Source organism: Nelumbo nucifera, chromosome 4 (genome assembly GCF_055504915.1).
Source record: "Nelumbo nucifera cultivar China Antique chromosome 4, China Antique-T2T, whole genome shotgun sequence".
NCBI classification, from domain to species: domain Eukaryota; kingdom Viridiplantae; phylum Streptophyta; class Magnoliopsida; order Proteales; family Nelumbonaceae; genus Nelumbo; species Nelumbo nucifera.
In genome coordinates this window covers 51,141,508-51,160,151 of record NC_142652.1, presented here as the reverse complement: position 1 = coordinate 51,160,151, position 18,644 = coordinate 51,141,508, and the positions used below count along the sequence as shown (strand labels likewise).

Genomic DNA, 18,644 nt, shown 5'->3' with positions numbered 1-18,644 from the left:
TATTTCGATATCGTATTTGCAAATTCCATTTGTCGTTTCGGCGAGACAAACGCAAACAACGTGCCGGATACTCGGACCATTTGCGGCACGATTGTCATTACTGAATGGGAACCGTGCAAAAACCGGGCTTTTGGCATTCGTCGTGCATTGTGGGCCCCGCGATAGTATTGCATCTATCAGGGGGTGCGGCAGATCTGAAAAGCAAACACTCTGCTCACGTAGGAGCTTGTGCACGGTTACCAAGGGAGGAACGCTGCTACACAGTTTTTTCAAATCTAAAACAATTAATGGAGGGGAGCAAGATAGTGCATAAAGATCTAAGCAAGCATGAATTAAACGGGTGCGATCATACCAGCACTAATGCACCGGATCCCATCAGAACTCCGAAGTTAAGTGTGCTTGGGCGAGAGTAGTACTAGGATGGGTGACCTCCGGGGAAGTCCTCGTGTTGCACCCCATTTTTATTAATATTTTATTTCGATATCGTATTTGCAAATTCCATTTGTCGTTTCGGTGAGACAAACGCAAACAACGTGCCGGATACTCGGACCATTTGCGGCACGATTGTCATTACTGAATGGGAACCGTGCAAAAACCGGGCTTTTGGCATTCGTCGTGCATTGTGGGCCCCGTAATAGTATTGCATCTATCCGGAGGTGCGGCAGATCTGAAAAGCAAACACTCCGCTCACGTAGGAGCTTGTGCACGGTTACCAAGGGAGGAAGGCTGCATACACATTTTTTTCAAATCTAAAACAATTAATGGAAGGGAGCAAGATAGTTCATAAAGATCTAAGCGAGCAAGAATTAAACGGGTGCGATCATACCAGCACAAATGCACCGGATCCCATCAGAACTCCGAAGTTAAGTGTGCTTGGGCGAGAGTAGTACTAGGATGGGTGACCTCCGGGGAAGTCCTCGTGTTGCACCCCAATTTTATTAATATTTTATTTCGATATCGTATTTGCAAATTCCATTTGTCGTTTCGGTGAGACAAACGCAAACAACGTGCCGGATACTCGGACCATTTGCGGCACGATTGTCATTACTGAATGGGAACCGTTCAAAAACCGGGCTTTTGGCATTCGTCGTGCATTGTGGGCCCCGCGATAGTATTGCATCTATCCGGGGGTGCGGCAGATCTGAAATGCAAACACTCTGCTCACGTACGAGCTTGTGCACGGTTACCAAGGGATGAAGGCTGCATACACAGTTTTTTCAAATCTAAAACAATTAATGGAGGGGAGCAAGATAGTGCATAAAGATCTAAGCGAGCATGAATTAAACGGGTGCGATCATACCAGCACTAATGCACAGGATCCCATCAGAACTCCGAAGTTAAGCGTGCTTGGGCGAGACTATTACTAGGATGGGTGACCTCCTGGGAAGTCCTCGTGTTGCACCCCAATTTTATTAATATTTTATTTCGATATCGTATTTGCAAATTCCATTTGTCGTTTCGGCGAGACAAACGCAAACAACGTGCCGGATACTCGGACCATTTGCGGCACGATTGTCATTACTGAATGGGAACCGTGCAAAAACCGGGCTTTTGGCATTCGTCGTGCATTGTGGGCCCCGCGATAGTATTGCATCTATCAGGGGGTGCGGCAGATCTGAAAAGCAAACACTCTGCTCACGTAGGAGCTTGTGCACGGTTACCAAGGGAGGAAGGCTGCATACACAGTTTTTTCAAATCTAAAACAATTAATGGAGGGGAGCAAGATAGTGCATAAAGATCTAAGCGAGCTTGAATTAAACGGGTGCGATCATACCAGCACTAATGCACCGGATCCCATCAGAACTCCGAAGTTAAGCGTGCTTGGGCGAGAGTAGTACTAGGATGGGTGACCTCCTGGGAAGTCCTCGTGTTGCACCCCAATTTTATTAATATTTTATTTTGATTTGTATTTGCAAATTCCATTTGTTGTTTCTGGGAGATACTGGAAACAATGCGTCGGATACTCGGACCATTTGCGGCACGATCGTCATTACTGAATGGCCACGATGCAAGAATCGGGCTTTCGGCATTCGTCGTGCATTGTGGGTCCCGCAGTAGTATTGCATCTATCCGGGGGTGCGGCAGATCTGAAATGCAAACACTCTGTTCACGTACGAGCTTGTGCACGGTTACCAAGGGAGGAAGGTTGCATACACATTTTTTTCAAATCTAAAACAATTAATGGAGGGGAGCAAGATAGTGCATAAAGATCTAAGCGAGCATGAATTAAACGGGTGCGATCATACCAGCACTAATGCACCGGATCCCATCAGAACTCCGAAGTTAAGTGTGCATGGGCGAGAGTAGTACTAGGATGGGTGACCTTCTGGGAAGTCCTCCTGTTGCACCCCAATTTTATTAATATTTTATTTCGATATCGTATTTGCAAATTCCATTTGTCGTTTCGGCGAGACAAACGCAAACAACGTGCCGGATACTCAGACCATTTGCGGCACGATTGTCATTACTGAATGGCAACGATGCAAAAACCGGGCTTTCGGCATTCGTCGTGCATTGTGGGCCCCGCGATAGTATTGCATCTATCCGGAGGTGCGGCAGATCTGAAAAGCAAACACTCCGCTCACGTAGGATCTTGTGCATGGTTACCAAGGGAGGAAGGCTGCATAGACATTTTTTTCAAATCTAAAACAATTAATGGAAGGGAGCAAGATAGTTCATAAAGATCTAAGCGAGCATGAATTAAACGGGTGCGATCATACCAGCACAAATGCACCGGATCCCATCAGAACTCCGAAGTTAAGTGTGCTTGGGCGAGAATAGTACTAGGATGGGTGACCTCCGGGGAAGTCCTCGTGTTGCACCCCAATTTTATTAATATATTATTTCGATATCGTATTTGCAAATTCCATTTATCGTTTCGGTGAGACAAACGCAAACAACGTGCCGGATACTCGGACCATTTGCGGCACGATTGTCATTACTGAATGGGAACCGTGCAAAAACCGGGCTTTTGGCATTCGTCGTGCATTGTGGGTCCCGCAGTAGTATTGCATCTATCCGGGGGTGCGGCAGATCTGAAATGCAAACACTCTGTTCACGTACGAGCTTGTGCACGGTTACCAAGGGAGGAAGGTTGCATACACAGTTTTTTCAAATCTAAAACAATTAATGGAGGGGAGCAAGATAGTGCATAAAGATCTAAGCGAGCATGAATTATACGGGTGCGATCATACCAGCACTAATGCATAGGATCCCATCAGAACTCCGAAGTTAAGCGTGCTTGGGCGAGAGTATTACTAGGATGGGTGACCTCCTGGTAAGTCCTCGTGTTGCACCCCAATTTTATTAATATTTTATTTTGATTTGTATTTGCAAATTCCATTTGTTGTTTCTGGGAGATACTAGAAACAATGCGTCGGATACTCGGACCATTTGCGGCACGATCGTCATTACTGAATGGCCACGATGCAAGAACCGGGCTTTCGGCATTCGTCATGCATTGTGGGCCCCGCGATAGTATTGCATCTATCCGGAGGTGCGGCAGATCTGAAAAGCAAACACTCCGCTCACGTAGGAGCTTGTGCACGGTTACCAAGGGAAGAAGGCTGCATACACATTTTTTTCAAATCTAAAACAATTAATGGAAGGGAGCAAGATAGTTCATAAAGATCTAAGCGAGCATGAATTAAACGGGTGCGATCATACCAGCACTAATGCACCGGATCCCATCAGAACTCCGAAGTTAAGTGTGCTTGGGCGAGAGTAGTATTAGGATGGGTGACCTCTTGGGAAGTCCTTGTGTTGCACCCCAATTTTATTAATATTTTATTTCGATATCGTATTTGCAAATTCCATTTGTCGTTTCGGCGAGACAAACACAAACAACGCGCCGGATACTCGGACCATTTGCGGCACGATCGTCATTACTGAATGGGAACCGTGCAAAAACCGGGCTTTTGGCATTCGTCGTGCATTGTGGGCCCCGCGATAGTATTGCATCTATCAGGGGGTGCGGCAGATCTGAAAAGCAAACACTCCGCTCACGTAGGAGCTTGTGCACGGTTACCAAGGGAGGAAGGCTGCATACACAGTTTTTTCAAATCTAAAACAATTAATGGAGGGGAGCAAGATAGTGCATAAAGATCTAAGCGAGCATGAATTAAACGGGTGCGATCATACCAGCACTAATGCACCGGATCCCATCAGAACTCCGAAGTTAAGTGTGCTTGGGCGAGCGTAGTACTAGGATGGGTGACCTCCTGGGAAGTCCTCGTGTTGCACCCCAATTTTATTAATATTTTATTTCGATATCGTATTTGCAAATTCCATTTGTCGTTTCGGCGAGACAAACGCAAACAACGCGCCGGATACTCGGACCATTTGCGGCACAATCGTCATTACTGAATGGGAACCGTGCAAAAACCGGGCTTTTGGCATTCGTCGTGCATTGTGGGCCCCACGATAGTATTGCATCTATCCGGGGGTGCGACAGATCTGAAAAGCAAACACTCTGCTCACGTAGGAGCTTGTGCACGGTTACCAAGGGAGGAAACCTGCATACACTGTTTTTTCAAGTCTAAAACAATTAATGGAGGGGAGCAAGATAGTGCATAAAGATCTAAGCGAGCATGAATTAAACGGGTGCGATCATACCAGCACTAATGCACCGGATCCCATCGGATCAGAACTCCGAAGTTAAGTGTGCATGGGCGAGAGTAGTACTAGGATGGGTGACCTCCTGGGAAGTCCTCGTGTTGCACCCCAATTTTATTAATATTTTATTTCGATATCGTATTTGCAAATTCCATTTGTCGTTTCGGCGAGACAAACGCAAACAACGCGCCGGATACTCGGACCATTTGCGGCACGATCGTCATTACTGAATGGGAACCGTGCAAAAACCGGGCTTTTGGCATTCGTCGTGCATTGTGGGCCCCGTAATAGTATTGCATCTATCCGGAGGTGCGGCAGATCTGAAAAGCAAACACTCCGCTCACGTAGGAGCTTGTGCACGGTTACCAAGGGAGGAAGGCTGCATACACATTTTTTTCAAATCTAAAACAATTAATGGAAGGGAGCAAGATAGTTCATAAAGATCTAAGCGAGCAAGAATTAAACGGGTGCGATCATACCAGCACAAATGCACCGGATCCCATCAGAACTCCGAAGTTAAGTGTGCTTGGGCGAGAGTAGTACTAGGATGGGTGACCTCCGGGGAAGTCCTCGTGTTGCACCCCAATTTTATTAATATTTTTTTTCGATATCGTATTTGCAAATTCCATTTGTCGTTTCGGTGAGACAAACGCAAACAACGTGCCGGATACTCGGACCATTTGCGGCACGATTGTCATTACTGAATGGGAACCGTGCAAAAACCGGGCTTTTGGCATTCGTCGTGCATTGTGGGCCCCGCGATAGTATTGCATCTATCCGGGGGTGCGGCAGATCTGAAATGCAAACACTCTGCTCACGTACGAGCTTGTGCACGGTTACCAAGGGAGGAAGGCTGCATACACAGTTTTTTCAAATCTAAAACAATTAATGGAGGGGAGCAAGATAGTGCATAAAGATCTAAGCGAGCATGAATTAAACGGGTGCGATCATACCAGCACTAATGCACAGGATCCCATCAGAACTCCGAAGTTAAGCGTGCTTGGGCGAGACTATTACTAGGATGGGTGACCTCCTGGGAAGTCCTCGTGTTGCACCCCAATTTTATTAATATTTTATTTCGATATCGTATTTGCAAATTCCATTTGTCGTTTCGGCGAGACAAACGCAAACAACGTGCCGGATACTCGGACCATTTGCGGCACGATTGTCATTACTGAATGGGAACCGTGCAAAAACCGGGCTTTTGGCATTCGTCGTGCATTGTGGGCCCCGCGATAGTATTGCATCTATCAGGGGGTGCGGCAGATCTGAAAAGCAAACACTCTGCTCACGTAGGAGCTTGTGCACGGTTACCAAGGGAGGAACGCTGCTACACAGTTTTTTCAAATCTAAAACAATTAATGGAGGGGAGCAAGATAGTGCATAAAGATCTAAGCAAGCATGAATTAAACGGGTGCGATCATACCAGCACTAATGCACCGGATCCCATCAGAACTCCGAAGTTAAGTGTGCTTGGGCGAGAGTAGTACTAGGATGGGTGACCTCCGGGGAAGTCCTCGTGTTGCACCCCATTTTTATTAATATTTTATTTCGATATCGTATTTGCAAATTCCATTTGTCGTTTCGGTGAGACAAACGCAAACAACGTGCCGGATACTCGGACCATTTGCGGCACGATTGTCATTACTGAATGGGAACCGTGCAAAAACCGGGCTTTTGGCATTCGTCGTGCATTGTGGGCCCCGTAATAGTATTGCATCTATCCGGAGGTGCGGCAGATCTGAAAAGCAAACACTCCGCTCACGTAGGAGCTTGTGCACGGTTACCAAGGGAGGAAGGCTGCATACACATTTTTTTCAAATCTAAAACAATTAATGGAAGGGAGCAAGATAGTTCATAAAGATCTAAGCGAGCAAGAATTAAACGGGTGCGATCATACCAGCACAAATGCACCGGATCCCATCAGAACTCCGAAGTTAAGTGTGCTTGGGCGAGAGTAGTACTAGGATGGGTGACCTCCGGGGAAGTCCTCGTGTTGCACCCCAATTTTATTAATATTTTATTTCGATATCGTATTTGCAAATTCCATTTGTCGTTTCGGTGAGACAAACGCAAACAACGTGCCGGATACTCGGACCATTTGCGGCACGATTGTCATTACTGAATGGGAACCGTTCAAAAACCGGGCTTTTGGCATTCGTCGTGCATTGTGGGCCCCGCGATAGTATTGCATCTATCCGGGGGTGCGGCAGATCTGAAATGCAAACACTCTGCTCACGTACGAGCTTGTGCACGGTTACCAAGGGATGAAGGCTGCATACACAGTTTTTTCAAATCTAAAACAATTAATGGAGGGGAGCAAGATAGTGCATAAAGATCTAAGCGAGCATGAATTAAACGGGTGCGATCATACCAGCACTAATGCACAGGATCCCATCAGAACTCCGAAGTTAAGCGTGCTTGGGCGAGACTATTACTAGGATGGGTGACCTCCTGGGAAGTCCTCGTGTTGCACCCCAATTTTATTAATATTTTATTTCGATATCGTATTTGCAAATTCCATTTGTCGTTTCGGCGAGACAAACGCAAACAACGTGCCGGATACTCGGACCATTTGCGGCACGATTGTCATTACTGAATGGGAACCGTGCAAAAACCGGGCTTTTGGCATTCGTCGTGCATTGTGGGCCCCGCGATAGTATTGCATCTATCAGGGGGTGCGGCAGATCTGAAAAGCAAACACTCTGCTCACGTAGGAGCTTGTGCACGGTTACCAAGGGAGGAAGGCTGCATACACAGTTTTTTCAAATCTAAAACAATTAATGGAGGGGAGCAAGATAGTGCATAAAGATCTAAGCGAGCTTGAATTAAACGGGTGCGATCATACCAGCACTAATGCACCGGATCCCATCAGAACTCCGAAGTTAAGCGTGCTTGGGCGAGAGTAGTACTAGGATGGGTGACCTCCTGGGAAGTCCTCGTGTTGCACCCCAATTTTATTAATATTTTATTTTGATTTGTATTTGCAAATTCCATTTGTTGTTTCTGGGAGATACTGGAAACAATGCGTCGGATACTCGGACCATTTGCGGCACGATCGTCATTACTGAATGGCCACGATGCAAGAATCGGGCTTTCGGCATTCGTCGTGCATTGTGGGTCCCGCAGTAGTATTGCATCTATCCGGGGGTGCGGCAGATCTGAAATGCAAACACTCTGTTCACGTACGAGCTTGTGCACGGTTACCAAGGGAGGAAGGTTGCATACACATTTTTTTCAAATCTAAAACAATTAATGGAGGGGAGCAAGATAGTGCATAAAGATCTAAGCGAGCATGAATTAAACGGGTGCGATCATACCAGCACTAATGCACCGGATCCCATCAGAACTCCGAAGTTAAGTGTGCATGGGCGAGAGTAGTACTAGGATGGGTGACCTTCTGGGAAGTCCTCCTGTTGCACCCCAATTTTATTAATATTTTATTTCGATATCGTATTTGCAAATTCCATTTGTCGTTTCGGCGAGACAAACGCAAACAACGTGCCGGATACTCAGACCATTTGCGGCACGATTGTCATTACTGAATGGCAACGATGCAAAAACCGGGCTTTCGGCATTCGTCGTGCATTGTGGGCCCCGCGATAGTATTGCATCTATCCGGAGGTGCGGCAGATCTGAAAAGCAAACACTCCGCTCACGTAGGATCTTGTGCATGGTTACCAAGGGAGGAAGGCTGCATAGACATTTTTTTCAAATCTAAAACAATTAATGGAAGGGAGCAAGATAGTTCATAAAGATCTAAGCGAGCATGAATTAAACGGGTGCGATCATACCAGCACAAATGCACCGGATCCCATCAGAACTCCGAAGTTAAGTGTGCTTGGGCGAGAATAGTACTAGGATGGGTGACCTCCGGGGAAGTCCTCGTGTTGCACCCCAATTTTATTAATATATTATTTCGATATCGTATTTGCAAATTCCATTTATCGTTTCGGTGAGACAAACGCAAACAACGTGCCGGATACTCGGACCATTTGCGGCACGATTGTCATTACTGAATGGGAACCGTGCAAAAACCGGGCTTTTGGCATTCGTCGTGCATTGTGGGTCCCGCAGTAGTATTGCATCTATCCGGGGGTGCGGCAGATCTGAAATGCAAACACTCTGTTCACGTACGAGCTTGTGCACGGTTACCAAGGGAGGAAGGTTGCATACACAGTTTTTTCAAATCTAAAACAATTAATGGAGGGGAGCAAGATAGTGCATAAAGATCTAAGCGAGCATGAATTATACGGGTGCGATCATACCAGCACTAATGCATAGGATCCCATCAGAACTCCGAAGTTAAGCGTGCTTGGGCGAGAGTATTACTAGGATGGGTGACCTCCTGGTAAGTCCTCGTGTTGCACCCCAATTTTATTAATATTTTATTTTGATTTGTATTTGCAAATTCCATTTGTTGTTTCTGGGAGATACTAGAAACAATGCGTCGGATACTCGGACCATTTGCGGCACGATCGTCATTACTGAATGGCCACGATGCAAGAACCGGGCTTTCGGCATTCGTCATGCATTGTGGGCCCCGCGATAGTATTGCATCTATCCGGAGGTGCGGCAGATCTGAAAAGCAAACACTCCGCTCACGTAGGAGCTTGTGCACGGTTACCAAGGGAAGAAGGCTGCATACACATTTTTTTCAAATCTAAAACAATTAATGGAAGGGAGCAAGATAGTTCATAAAGATCTAAGCGAGCATGAATTAAACGGGTGCGATCATACCAGCACTAATGCACCGGATCCCATCAGAACTCCGAAGTTAAGTGTGCTTGGGCGAGAGTAGTATTAGGATGGGTGACCTCTTGGGAAGTCCTTGTGTTGCACCCCAATTTTATTAATATTTTATTTCGATATCGTATTTGCAAATTCCATTTGTCGTTTCGGCGAGACAAACACAAACAACGCGCCGGATACTCGGACCATTTGCGGCACGATCGTCATTACTGAATGGGAACCGTGCAAAAACCGGGCTTTTGGCATTCGTCGTGCATTGTGGGCCCCGCGATAGTATTGCATCTATCAGGGGGTGCGGCAGATCTGAAAAGCAAACACTCCGCTCACGTAGGAGCTTGTGCACGGTTACCAAGGGAGGAAGGCTGCATACACAGTTTTTTCAAATCTAAAACAATTAATGGAGGGGAGCAAGATAGTGCATAAAGATCTAAGCGAGCATGAATTAAACGGGTGCGATCATACCAGCACTAATGCACCGGATCCCATCAGAACTCCGAAGTTAAGTGTGCTTGGGCGAGCGTAGTACTAGGATGGGTGACCTCCTGGGAAGTCCTCGTGTTGCACCCCAATTTTATTAATATTTTATTTCGATATCGTATTTGCAAATTCCATTTGTCGTTTCGGCGAGACAAACGCAAACAACGCGCCGGATACTCGGACCATTTGCGGCACAATCGTCATTACTGAATGGGAACCGTGCAAAAACCGGGCTTTTGGCATTCGTCGTGCATTGTGGGCCCCACGATAGTATTGCATCTATCCGGGGGTGCGACAGATCTGAAAAGCAAACACTCTGCTCACGTAGGAGCTTGTGCACGGTTACCAAGGGAGGAAACCTGCATACACTGTTTTTTCAAGTCTAAAACAATTAATGGAGGGGAGCAAGATAGTGCATAAAGATCTAAGCGAGCATGAATTAAACGGGTGCGATCATACCAGCACTAATGCACCGGATCCCATCGGATCAGAACTCCGAAGTTAAGTGTGCATGGGCGAGAGTAGTACTAGGATGGGTGACCTCCTGGGAAGTCCTCGTGTTGCACCCCAATTTTATTAATATTTTATTTCGATATCGTATTTGCAAATTCCATTTGTCGTTTCGGCGAGACAAACGCAAACAACGCGCCGGATACTCGGACCATTTGCGGCACGATCGTCATTACTGAATGGGAACCGTGCAAAAACCGGGCTTTTGGCATTCGTCGTGCATTGTGGGCCCCGTAATAGTATTGCATCTATCCGGAGGTGCGGCAGATCTGAAAAGCAAACACTCCGCTCACGTAGGAGCTTGTGCACGGTTACCAAGGGAGGAAGGCTGCATACACATTTTTTTCAAATCTAAAACAATTAATGGAAGGGAGCAAGATAGTTCATAAAGATCTAAGCGAGCAAGAATTAAACGGGTGCGATCATACCAGCACAAATGCACCGGATCCCATCAGAACTCCGAAGTTAAGTGTGCTTGGGCGAGAGTAGTACTAGGATGGGTGACCTCCGGGGAAGTCCTCGTGTTGCACCCCAATTTTATTAATATTTTTTTTCGATATCGTATTTGCAAATTCCATTTGTCGTTTCGGTGAGACAAACGCAAACAACGTGCCGGATACTCGGACCATTTGCGGCACGATTGTCATTACTGAATGGGAACCGTGCAAAAACCGGGCTTTTGGCATTCGTCGTGCATTGTGGGCCCCGCGATAGTATTGCATCTATCCGGGGGTGCGGCAGATCTGAAATGCAAACACTCTGCTCACGTACGAGCTTGTGCACGGTTACCAAGGGAGGAAGGCTGCATACACAGTTTTTTCAAATCTAAAACAATTAATGGAGGGGAGCAAGATAGTGCATAAAGATCTAAGCGAGCATGAATTAAACGGGTGCGATCATACCAGCACTAATGCACAGGATCCCATCAGAACTCCGAAGTTAAGCGTGCTTGGGCGAGACTATTACTAGGATGGGTGACCTCCTGGGAAGTCCTCGTGTTGCACCCCAATTTTATTAATATTTTATTTCGATATCGTATTTGCAAATTCCATTTGTCGTTTCGGCGAGACAAACGCAAACAACGTGCCGGATACTCGGACCATTTGCGGCACGATTGTCATTACTGAATGGGAACCGTGCAAAAACCGGGCTTTTGGCATTCGTCGTGCATTGTGGGCCCCGCGATAGTATTGCATCTATCAGGGGGTGCGGCAGATCTGAAAAGCAAACACTCTGCTCACGTAGGAGCTTGTGCACGGTTACCAAGGGAGGAAGGCTGCATACACAGTTTTTTCAAATCTAAAACAATTAATGGAGGGGAGCAAGATAGTGCATAAAGATCTAAGCGAGCTTGAATTAAACGGGTGCGATCATACCAGCACTAATCCACCGGATCCCATCAGAACTCCGAAGTTAAGCGTGCTTGGGCGAGAGTAGTACTAGGATGGGTGACCTCCTGGGAAGTCCTCGTGTTGCACCCCAATTTTATTAATATTTTATTTTGATTTGTATTTGCAAATTCCATTTGTTGTTTCTGGGAGATACTGGAAACAATGCGTCGGATACTCGGACCATTTGCGGCACGATCGTCATTACTGAATGGCCACGATGCAAGAATCGGGCTTTCGGCATTCGTCGTGCATTGTGGGTCCCGCAGTAGTATTGCATCTATCCGGGGGTGCGGCAGATCTGAAATGCAAACACTCTGTTCACGTACGAGCTTGTGCACGGTTACCAAGGGAGGAAGGTTGCATACACATTTTTTTCAAATCTAAAACAATTAATGGAGGGGAGCAAGATAGTGCATAAAGATCTAAGCGAGCATGAATTAAACGGGTCCGATCATACCAGCACTAATGCACCGGATCCCATCAGAACTCCGAAGTTAAGTGTGCATGGGCGAGAGTAGTACTAGGATGGGTGACCTTCTGGGAAGTCCTCCTGTTGCACCCCAATTTTATTAATATTTTATTTCGATATCGTATTTGCAAATTCCATTTGTCGTTTCGGCGAGACAAACGCAAACAACGTGCCGGATACTCAGACCATTTGCGGCACGATTGTCATTACTGAATGGCAACGATGCAAAAACCGGGCTTTCGGCATTCGTCGTGCATTGTGGGCCCCGCGATAGTATTGCATCTATCCGGAGGTGCGGCAGATCTGAAAAGCAAACACTCCGCTCACGTAGGATCTTGTGCACGGTTACCAAGGGAGGAAGGCTGCATAGACATTTTTTTCAAATCTAAAACAATTAATGGAAGGGAGCAAGATAGTTCATAAAGATCTAAGCGAGCATGAATTAAACGGGTGCGATCATACCAGCACAAATGCACTGGATCCCATCAGAACTCCGAAGTTAAGTGTGCTTGGGCGAGAATAGTACTAGGATGGGTGACCTCCGGGGAAGTCCTCGTGTTGCACCCCAATTTTATTAATATATTATTTCGATATCGTATTTGCAAATTCCATTTATCGTTTCGGTGAGACAAACGCAAACAACGTGCCGGATACTCGGACCATTTGCGGCACGATTGTCATTACTGAATGGGAACCGTGCAAAAACCGGGCTTTTGGCATTCGTCGTGCATTGTGGGTCCCGCAGTAGTATTGCATCTATCCGGGGGTGCGGCAGATCTGAAATGCAAACACTCTGTTCACGTACGAGCTTGTGCACGGTTACCAAGGGAGGAAGGTTGCATACACAGTTTTTTCAAATCTAAAACAATTAATGGAGGGGAGCAAGATAGTGCATAAAGATCTAAGCGAGCATGAATTATACGGGTGCGATCATACCAGCACTAATGCATAGGATCCCATCAGAACTCCGAAGTTAAGCGTGCTTGGGCGAGAGTATTACTAGGATGGGTGACCTCCTGGTAAGTCCTCGTGTTGCACCCCAATTTTATTAATATTTTATTTTGATTTGTATTTGCAAATTCCATTTGTTGTTTCTGGGAGATACTAGAAACAATGCGTCGGATACTCGGACCATTTGCGGCACGATCGTCATTACTGAATGGCCACGATGCAAGAACCGGGCTTTCGGCATTCGTCATGCATTGTGGGCCCCGCGATAGTATTGCATCTATCCGGAGGTGCGGCAGATCTGAAAAGCAAACACTCCGCTCACGTAGGAGCTTGTGCACGGTTACCAAGGGAAGAAGGCTGCATACACATTTTTTTCAAATCTAAAACAATTAATGGAAGGGAGCAAGATAGTTCATAAAGATCTAAGCGAGCATGAATTAAACGGGTGCGATCATACCAGCACTAATGCACCGGATCCCATCAGAACTCCGAAGTTAAGTGTGCTTGGGCGAGAGTAGTATTAGGATGGGTGACCTCTTGGGAAGTCCTTGTGTTGCACCCCAATTTTATTAATATTTTATTTCGATATCGTATTTGCAAATTCCATTTGTCGTTTCGGCGAGACAAACACAAACAACGCGCCGGATACTCGGACCATTTGCGGCACGATCGTCATTACTGAATGGGAACCGTGCAAAAACCGGGCTTTTGGCATTCGTCATGCATTGTGGGCCCCGCGATAGTATTGCATCTATCAGGGGGTGCGGCAGATCTGAAAAGCAAACACTCCGCTCACGTAGGAGCTTGTGCACGGTTACCAAGGGAGGAAGGCTGCATACACAGTTTTTTCAAATCTAAAACAATTAATGGAGGGGAGCAAGATAGTGCATAAAGATCTAAGCGAGCATGAATTAAACGGGTGCGATCATACCAGCACTAATGCACCGGATCCCATCAGAACTCCGAAGTTAAGTGTGCTTGGGCGAGCGTAGTACTAGGATGGGTGACCTCCTGGGAAGTCCTCGTGTTGCACCCCAATTTTATTAATATTTTATTTCGATATCGTATTTGCAAATTCCATTTGTCGTTTCGGCGAGACAAACGCAAACAACGCGCCGGATACTCGGACCATTTGCGGCACAATCGTCATTACTGAATGGGAACCGTGCAAAAACCGGGCTTTTGGCATTCGTCGTGCATTGTGGGCCCCACGATAGTATTGCATCTATCCGGGGGTGCGACAGATCTGAAAAGCAAACACTCTGCTCACGTAGGAGCTTGTGCACGGTTACCAAGGGAGGAAACCTGCATACACTGTTTTTTCAAGTCTAAAACAATTAATGGAGGGGAGCAAGATAGTGCATAAAGATCTAAGCGAGCATGAATTAAACGGGTGCGATCATACCAGCACTAATGCACCGGATCCCATCGGATCAGAACTCCGAAGTTAAGTGTGCATGGGCGAGAGTAGTACTAGGATGGGTGACCTCCTGGGAAGTCCTCGTGTTGCACCCCAATTTTATTAATATTTTATTTCGATATCGTATTTGCAAATTCCATTTGTCGTTTCGGCGAGACAAACGCAAACAACGCGCCGGATACTCGGACCATTTGCGGCACGATCGTCATTACTGAATGGGAACCGTGCAAAAACCGGGCTTTTGGCATTCGTCGTGCATTGTGGGCCCCGTAATAGTATTGCATCTATCCGGAGGTGCGGCAGATCTGAAAAGCAAACACTCCGCTCACGTAGGAGCTTGTGCACGGTTACCAAGGGAGGAAGGCTGCATACACATTTTTTTCAAATCTAAAACAATTAATGGAAGGGAGCAAGATAGTTCATAAAGATCTAAGCGAGCAAGAATTAAACGGGTGCGATCATACCAGCACAAATGCACCGGATCCCATCAGAACTCCGAAGTTAAGTGTGCTTGGGCGAGAGTAGTACTAGGATGGGTGACCTCCGGGGAAGTCCTCGTGTTGCACCCCAATTTTATTAATATTTTTTTTCGATATCGTATTTGCAAATTCCATTTGTCGTTTCGGTGAGACAAACGCAAACAACGTGCCGGATACTCGGACCATTTGCGGCACGATTGTCATTACTGAATGGGAACCGTGCAAAAACCGGGCTTTTGGCATTCGTCGTGCATTGTGGGCCCCGCGATAGTATTGCATCTATCCGGGGGTGCGGCAGATCTGAAATGCAAACACTCTGCTCACGTACGAGCTTGTGCACGGTTACCAAGGGAGGAAGGCTGCATACACAGTTTTTTCAAATCTAAAACAATTAATGGAGGGGAGCAAGATAGTGCATAAAGATCTAAGCGAGCATGAATTAAACGGGTGCGATCATACCAGCACTAATGCACAGGATCCCATCAGAACTCCGAAGTTAAGCGTGCTTGGGCGAGACTATTACTAGGATGGGTGACCTCCTGGGAAGTCCTCGTGTTGCACCCCAATTTTATTAATATTTTATTTCGATATCGTATTTGCAAATTCCATTTGTCGTTTCGGCGAGACAAACGCAAACAACGTGCCGGATACTCGGACCATTTGCGGCACGATTGTCATTACTGAATGGGAACCGTGCAAAAACCGGGCTTTTGGCATTCGTCGTGCATTGTGGGCCCCGCGATAGTATTGCATCTATCAGGGGGTGCGGCAGATCTGAAAAGCAAACACTCTGCTCACGTAGGAGCTTGTGCACGGTTACCAAGGGAGGAAGGCTGCTACACAGTTTTTTCAAATCTAAAACAATTAATGGAGGGGAGCAAGATAGTGCATAAAGATCTAAGCAAGCATGAATTAAACGGGTGCGATCATACCAGCACTAATGCACCGGATCCCATCAGAACTCCGAAGTTAAGTGTGCTTGGGCGAGAGTAGTACTAGGATGGGTGACCTCCGGGGAAGTCCTCGTGTTGCACCCCATTTTTAATAATATTTTATTTCGATATCGTATTTGCAAATTCCATTTGTCGTTTCGGTGAGACAAACGCAAACAACGTGCCGGATACTCGGACCATTTGCGGCACGATTGTCATTACTGAATGGGAACCGTGCAAAAACCGGGCTTTTGGCATTCGTCGTGCATTGTGGGCCCCGTAATAGTATTGCATCTATCCGGAGGTGCGGCAGATCTGAAAAGCAAACACTCCGCTCACGTAGGAGCTTGTGCACGGTTACCAAGGGAGGAAGGCTGCATACACATTTTTTTCAAATCTAAAACAATTAATGGAAGGGAGCAAGATAGTTCATAAAGATCTAAGCGAGCAAGAATTAAACGGGTGCGATCATACCAGCACAAATGCACCGGATCCCATCAGAACTCCGAAGTTAAGTGTGCTTGGGCGAAAGTAGTACTAGGATGGGTGACCTACGGGGAAGTCCTCGTGTTGCACCCCAATTTTATTAATATTTTATTTCGATATCGTATTTGCAAATTCCATTTGTCGTTTCGGTGAGACAAACGCAAACAACGTGCCGGATACTCGGACCATTTGCGGCACGATTGTCATTACTGAATGGGAACCGTTCAAAAACCGGGCTTTTGGCATTCGTCGTGCATTGTGGGCCCCGCGATAGTATTGCATCTATCCGGGGGTGCGGCAGATCTGAAATGCAAACACTCTGCTCACGTACGAGCTTGTGCACGGTTACCAAGGGAGGAAGGCTGCATACACAGTTTTTTCAAATCTAAAACAATTAATGGAGGGGAGCAAGATAGTGCATAAAGATCTAAGCGAGCATGAATTAAACGGGTGCGATCATACCAGCACTAATGCACAGGATCCCATCAGAACTCCGAAGTTAAGCGTGCTTGGGCGAGACTATTACTAGGATGGGTGACCTCCTGGGAAGTCCTCGTGTTGCACCCCAATTTTATTAATATTTTATTTCGATATCGTATTTGCAAATTCCATTTGTCGTTTCGGCGAGACAAACGCAAACAACGTGCCGGATACTCGGACCATTTGCGGCACGATTGTCATTACTGAATGGGAACCGTGCAAAAACCGGGCTTTTGGCATTCGTCGTGCATTGTGGGCCCCGCGATAGTATTGCATCTATCAGGGGGTGCGGCAGATCTGAAAAGCAAACACTCTGCTCACGTAGGAGCTTGTGCACGGTTACCAAGGGAGGAAGGCTGCATACACAGTTTTTTCAAATCTAAAACAATTAATGGAGGGGAGCAAGATAGTGCATAAAGATCTAAGCGAGCTTGAATTAAACGGGTGCGATCATACCAGCACTAATGCACCGGATCCCATCAGAACTCCGAAGTTAAGCGTGCTTGGGCGAGAGTAGTACTAGGATGGGTGACCTCCTGGGAAGTCCTCGTGTTGCACCCCAATTTTATTAATATTTTATTTTGATTTGTATTTGCAAATTCCATTTGTTGTTTCTGGGAGATACTGGAAACAATGCGTCGGATACTCGGACCATTTGCGGCACGATCGTCATTACTGAATGGCCACGATGCAAGAATCGGGCTTTCGGCATTCGTCATGCATTGTGGGCCCCGCGATACTATTGCATCTATCCGGAGGTGCGGCAGATCTGAAAAGCAAACACTCCGCTCACGTAGGAGCTTGTGCACGGTTACCAAGGGAAGAAGGCTGCAATCACATTTTTTTCAAATCTAAAACAATTAATGGAGGGGAGCAAGATAGTGCATAAAGATCTAAGCGAGCATGAATTAAACGGGTGCGATCATACCAGCACTAATGCACCGGATCCCATCAGAACACCGAAGTTAAGTGTGCATGGGCGAGAGTAGTACTAGGATGGGTGACCTTCTGGGAAGTCCTCCTGTTGCACCCCAATTTTATTAATATTTTATTTCGATATCGTATTTGCAAATTCCATTTGTCGTTTCGGCGAGACAAACGCAAACAACGTGCCGGATACTCAGACCATTTGCGGCACGATTGTCATTACTGAATGGCAACGATGCAAAAACCGGGCTTTCGGCATTCGTCGTGCATTGTGGGCCCCGCGATAGTATTGCATCTATCCGGAGGTGCGGCAGATCTGAAAAGCAAACACTCCGCTCACGTAGGATCTTGTGCACGGTTACCAAGGGAGGAAGGCTGCATAGACATTTTTTTCAAATCTAAAACAATTAATGGAAGGGAGCAAGATAGTTCATAAAGATCTAAGCGAGCATGAATTAAACGGGTGCGATCATACCAGCACAAATGCACCGGATCCCATCAGAACTCCGAAGTTAAGTGTGCTTGGGCGGGAATAGTACTAGGATGGGTGACCTCCGGGGAAGTCCTCGTGTTGCACCCCAATTTTATTAATATATTATTTCGATATCGTATTTGCAAATTCCATTTATCGTTTCGGTGAGACAAACGCAAACAACGTGCCGGATACTCGGACCATTTGCGGCACGATTGTCATTACTGAATGGGAACCGTGCAAAAACCGGGCTTTTGGCATTCGTCGTGCATTGTGGGTCCCGC

General features: G+C 46.5%; 34 non-coding genes and 5 pseudogenes across 34 annotated transcripts; all 39 read left to right on the top strand.

Moving 5' to 3' along the window:
- The first annotated feature begins 338 nt into the window (after positions 1–338).
- Positions 339–457, top strand: LOC148794503 (5S ribosomal RNA). The gene has a single exon (XR_016072318.1). It is a non-coding gene; the product is annotated as a 5S ribosomal RNA (ribosomal RNA).
- A 355-nt stretch (positions 458–812) lies between these two features.
- Positions 813–931, top strand: LOC148794502 (5S ribosomal RNA). Its single transcript, XR_016070890.1, has one exon. It is a non-coding gene; the product is annotated as a 5S ribosomal RNA (ribosomal RNA).
- Positions 932–1,286: 355 nt separating this feature from the next.
- LOC148794501 (5S ribosomal RNA) lies at positions 1,287–1,405 on the top strand. Its single transcript, XR_016069700.1, has one exon. It is a non-coding gene; the product is annotated as a 5S ribosomal RNA (ribosomal RNA).
- A 355-nt stretch (positions 1,406–1,760) lies between these two features.
- Positions 1,761–1,879, top strand: LOC148794500 (5S ribosomal RNA). The gene has a single exon (XR_016071353.1). It is a non-coding gene; the product is annotated as a 5S ribosomal RNA (ribosomal RNA).
- Positions 1,880–2,232: 353 nt separating this feature from the next.
- LOC148794499 (5S ribosomal RNA) lies at positions 2,233–2,351 on the top strand. The gene has a single exon (XR_016068763.1). It is a non-coding gene; the product is annotated as a 5S ribosomal RNA (ribosomal RNA).
- A 355-nt stretch (positions 2,352–2,706) lies between these two features.
- Positions 2,707–2,825, top strand: LOC148794498 (5S ribosomal RNA). The gene has a single exon (XR_016071540.1). It is a non-coding gene; the product is annotated as a 5S ribosomal RNA (ribosomal RNA).
- A 355-nt stretch (positions 2,826–3,180) lies between these two features.
- Positions 3,181–3,299, top strand: LOC148794497 (5S ribosomal RNA; annotated as a pseudogene).
- Positions 3,300–3,652: 353 nt separating this feature from the next.
- LOC148794496 (5S ribosomal RNA) lies at positions 3,653–3,771 on the top strand. Its single transcript, XR_016073591.1, has one exon. It is a non-coding gene; the product is annotated as a 5S ribosomal RNA (ribosomal RNA).
- A 355-nt stretch (positions 3,772–4,126) lies between these two features.
- LOC148794495 (5S ribosomal RNA) lies at positions 4,127–4,245 on the top strand. Its single transcript, XR_016072079.1, has one exon. It is a non-coding gene; the product is annotated as a 5S ribosomal RNA (ribosomal RNA).
- Positions 4,246–4,600: 355 nt separating this feature from the next.
- LOC148794494 (5S ribosomal RNA) lies at positions 4,601–4,724 on the top strand. Its single transcript, XR_016069274.1, has one exon. It is a non-coding gene; the product is annotated as a 5S ribosomal RNA (ribosomal RNA).
- Positions 4,725–5,079: 355 nt separating this feature from the next.
- LOC148794493 (5S ribosomal RNA) lies at positions 5,080–5,198 on the top strand. The gene has a single exon (XR_016070889.1). It is a non-coding gene; the product is annotated as a 5S ribosomal RNA (ribosomal RNA).
- A 355-nt stretch (positions 5,199–5,553) lies between these two features.
- Positions 5,554–5,672, top strand: LOC148794492 (5S ribosomal RNA). The gene has a single exon (XR_016069699.1). It is a non-coding gene; the product is annotated as a 5S ribosomal RNA (ribosomal RNA).
- A 354-nt stretch (positions 5,673–6,026) lies between these two features.
- On the top strand, positions 6,027–6,145 carry LOC148794491 (5S ribosomal RNA). Its single transcript, XR_016072317.1, has one exon. It is a non-coding gene; the product is annotated as a 5S ribosomal RNA (ribosomal RNA).
- A 355-nt stretch (positions 6,146–6,500) lies between these two features.
- Positions 6,501–6,619, top strand: LOC148794490 (5S ribosomal RNA). The gene has a single exon (XR_016070888.1). It is a non-coding gene; the product is annotated as a 5S ribosomal RNA (ribosomal RNA).
- Positions 6,620–6,974: 355 nt separating this feature from the next.
- Positions 6,975–7,093, top strand: LOC148794489 (5S ribosomal RNA). The gene has a single exon (XR_016069698.1). It is a non-coding gene; the product is annotated as a 5S ribosomal RNA (ribosomal RNA).
- A 355-nt stretch (positions 7,094–7,448) lies between these two features.
- On the top strand, positions 7,449–7,567 carry LOC148794488 (5S ribosomal RNA). The gene has a single exon (XR_016071342.1). It is a non-coding gene; the product is annotated as a 5S ribosomal RNA (ribosomal RNA).
- A 353-nt stretch (positions 7,568–7,920) lies between these two features.
- LOC148794487 (5S ribosomal RNA) lies at positions 7,921–8,039 on the top strand. The gene has a single exon (XR_016068760.1). It is a non-coding gene; the product is annotated as a 5S ribosomal RNA (ribosomal RNA).
- Positions 8,040–8,394: 355 nt separating this feature from the next.
- LOC148794486 (5S ribosomal RNA) lies at positions 8,395–8,513 on the top strand. Its single transcript, XR_016071539.1, has one exon. It is a non-coding gene; the product is annotated as a 5S ribosomal RNA (ribosomal RNA).
- A 355-nt stretch (positions 8,514–8,868) lies between these two features.
- On the top strand, positions 8,869–8,987 carry LOC148794485 (5S ribosomal RNA; annotated as a pseudogene).
- Positions 8,988–9,340: 353 nt separating this feature from the next.
- Positions 9,341–9,459, top strand: LOC148794484 (5S ribosomal RNA). The gene has a single exon (XR_016073590.1). It is a non-coding gene; the product is annotated as a 5S ribosomal RNA (ribosomal RNA).
- Positions 9,460–9,814: 355 nt separating this feature from the next.
- Positions 9,815–9,933, top strand: LOC148794483 (5S ribosomal RNA). The gene has a single exon (XR_016072078.1). It is a non-coding gene; the product is annotated as a 5S ribosomal RNA (ribosomal RNA).
- A 355-nt stretch (positions 9,934–10,288) lies between these two features.
- On the top strand, positions 10,289–10,412 carry LOC148794482 (5S ribosomal RNA). Its single transcript, XR_016069273.1, has one exon. It is a non-coding gene; the product is annotated as a 5S ribosomal RNA (ribosomal RNA).
- Positions 10,413–10,767: 355 nt separating this feature from the next.
- Positions 10,768–10,886, top strand: LOC148794481 (5S ribosomal RNA). Its single transcript, XR_016070887.1, has one exon. It is a non-coding gene; the product is annotated as a 5S ribosomal RNA (ribosomal RNA).
- A 355-nt stretch (positions 10,887–11,241) lies between these two features.
- Positions 11,242–11,360, top strand: LOC148794480 (5S ribosomal RNA). The gene has a single exon (XR_016069697.1). It is a non-coding gene; the product is annotated as a 5S ribosomal RNA (ribosomal RNA).
- A 355-nt stretch (positions 11,361–11,715) lies between these two features.
- Positions 11,716–11,834, top strand: LOC148794479 (5S ribosomal RNA). The gene has a single exon (XR_016070208.1). It is a non-coding gene; the product is annotated as a 5S ribosomal RNA (ribosomal RNA).
- A 353-nt stretch (positions 11,835–12,187) lies between these two features.
- Positions 12,188–12,306, top strand: LOC148794478 (5S ribosomal RNA; annotated as a pseudogene).
- A 355-nt stretch (positions 12,307–12,661) lies between these two features.
- LOC148794477 (5S ribosomal RNA) lies at positions 12,662–12,780 on the top strand. The gene has a single exon (XR_016073188.1). It is a non-coding gene; the product is annotated as a 5S ribosomal RNA (ribosomal RNA).
- Positions 12,781–13,135: 355 nt separating this feature from the next.
- LOC148794476 (5S ribosomal RNA) lies at positions 13,136–13,254 on the top strand (annotated as a pseudogene).
- A 353-nt stretch (positions 13,255–13,607) lies between these two features.
- LOC148794475 (5S ribosomal RNA) lies at positions 13,608–13,726 on the top strand. Its single transcript, XR_016073589.1, has one exon. It is a non-coding gene; the product is annotated as a 5S ribosomal RNA (ribosomal RNA).
- A 355-nt stretch (positions 13,727–14,081) lies between these two features.
- Positions 14,082–14,200, top strand: LOC148794474 (5S ribosomal RNA). Its single transcript, XR_016072077.1, has one exon. It is a non-coding gene; the product is annotated as a 5S ribosomal RNA (ribosomal RNA).
- Positions 14,201–14,555: 355 nt separating this feature from the next.
- Positions 14,556–14,679, top strand: LOC148794473 (5S ribosomal RNA). The gene has a single exon (XR_016069272.1). It is a non-coding gene; the product is annotated as a 5S ribosomal RNA (ribosomal RNA).
- Positions 14,680–15,034: 355 nt separating this feature from the next.
- LOC148794472 (5S ribosomal RNA) lies at positions 15,035–15,153 on the top strand. Its single transcript, XR_016070886.1, has one exon. It is a non-coding gene; the product is annotated as a 5S ribosomal RNA (ribosomal RNA).
- A 355-nt stretch (positions 15,154–15,508) lies between these two features.
- LOC148794471 (5S ribosomal RNA) lies at positions 15,509–15,627 on the top strand. The gene has a single exon (XR_016069696.1). It is a non-coding gene; the product is annotated as a 5S ribosomal RNA (ribosomal RNA).
- Positions 15,628–15,981: 354 nt separating this feature from the next.
- Positions 15,982–16,100, top strand: LOC148794470 (5S ribosomal RNA). The gene has a single exon (XR_016072316.1). It is a non-coding gene; the product is annotated as a 5S ribosomal RNA (ribosomal RNA).
- A 355-nt stretch (positions 16,101–16,455) lies between these two features.
- Positions 16,456–16,574, top strand: LOC148794469 (5S ribosomal RNA). The gene has a single exon (XR_016075070.1). It is a non-coding gene; the product is annotated as a 5S ribosomal RNA (ribosomal RNA).
- Positions 16,575–16,929: 355 nt separating this feature from the next.
- On the top strand, positions 16,930–17,048 carry LOC148794468 (5S ribosomal RNA). The gene has a single exon (XR_016069695.1). It is a non-coding gene; the product is annotated as a 5S ribosomal RNA (ribosomal RNA).
- A 355-nt stretch (positions 17,049–17,403) lies between these two features.
- On the top strand, positions 17,404–17,522 carry LOC148794467 (5S ribosomal RNA). Its single transcript, XR_016071331.1, has one exon. It is a non-coding gene; the product is annotated as a 5S ribosomal RNA (ribosomal RNA).
- A 353-nt stretch (positions 17,523–17,875) lies between these two features.
- Positions 17,876–17,994, top strand: LOC148794466 (5S ribosomal RNA; annotated as a pseudogene).
- A 355-nt stretch (positions 17,995–18,349) lies between these two features.
- LOC148794465 (5S ribosomal RNA) lies at positions 18,350–18,468 on the top strand. Its single transcript, XR_016071366.1, has one exon. It is a non-coding gene; the product is annotated as a 5S ribosomal RNA (ribosomal RNA).
- The last annotated feature ends 176 nt before the right edge of the window (positions 18,469–18,644 follow it).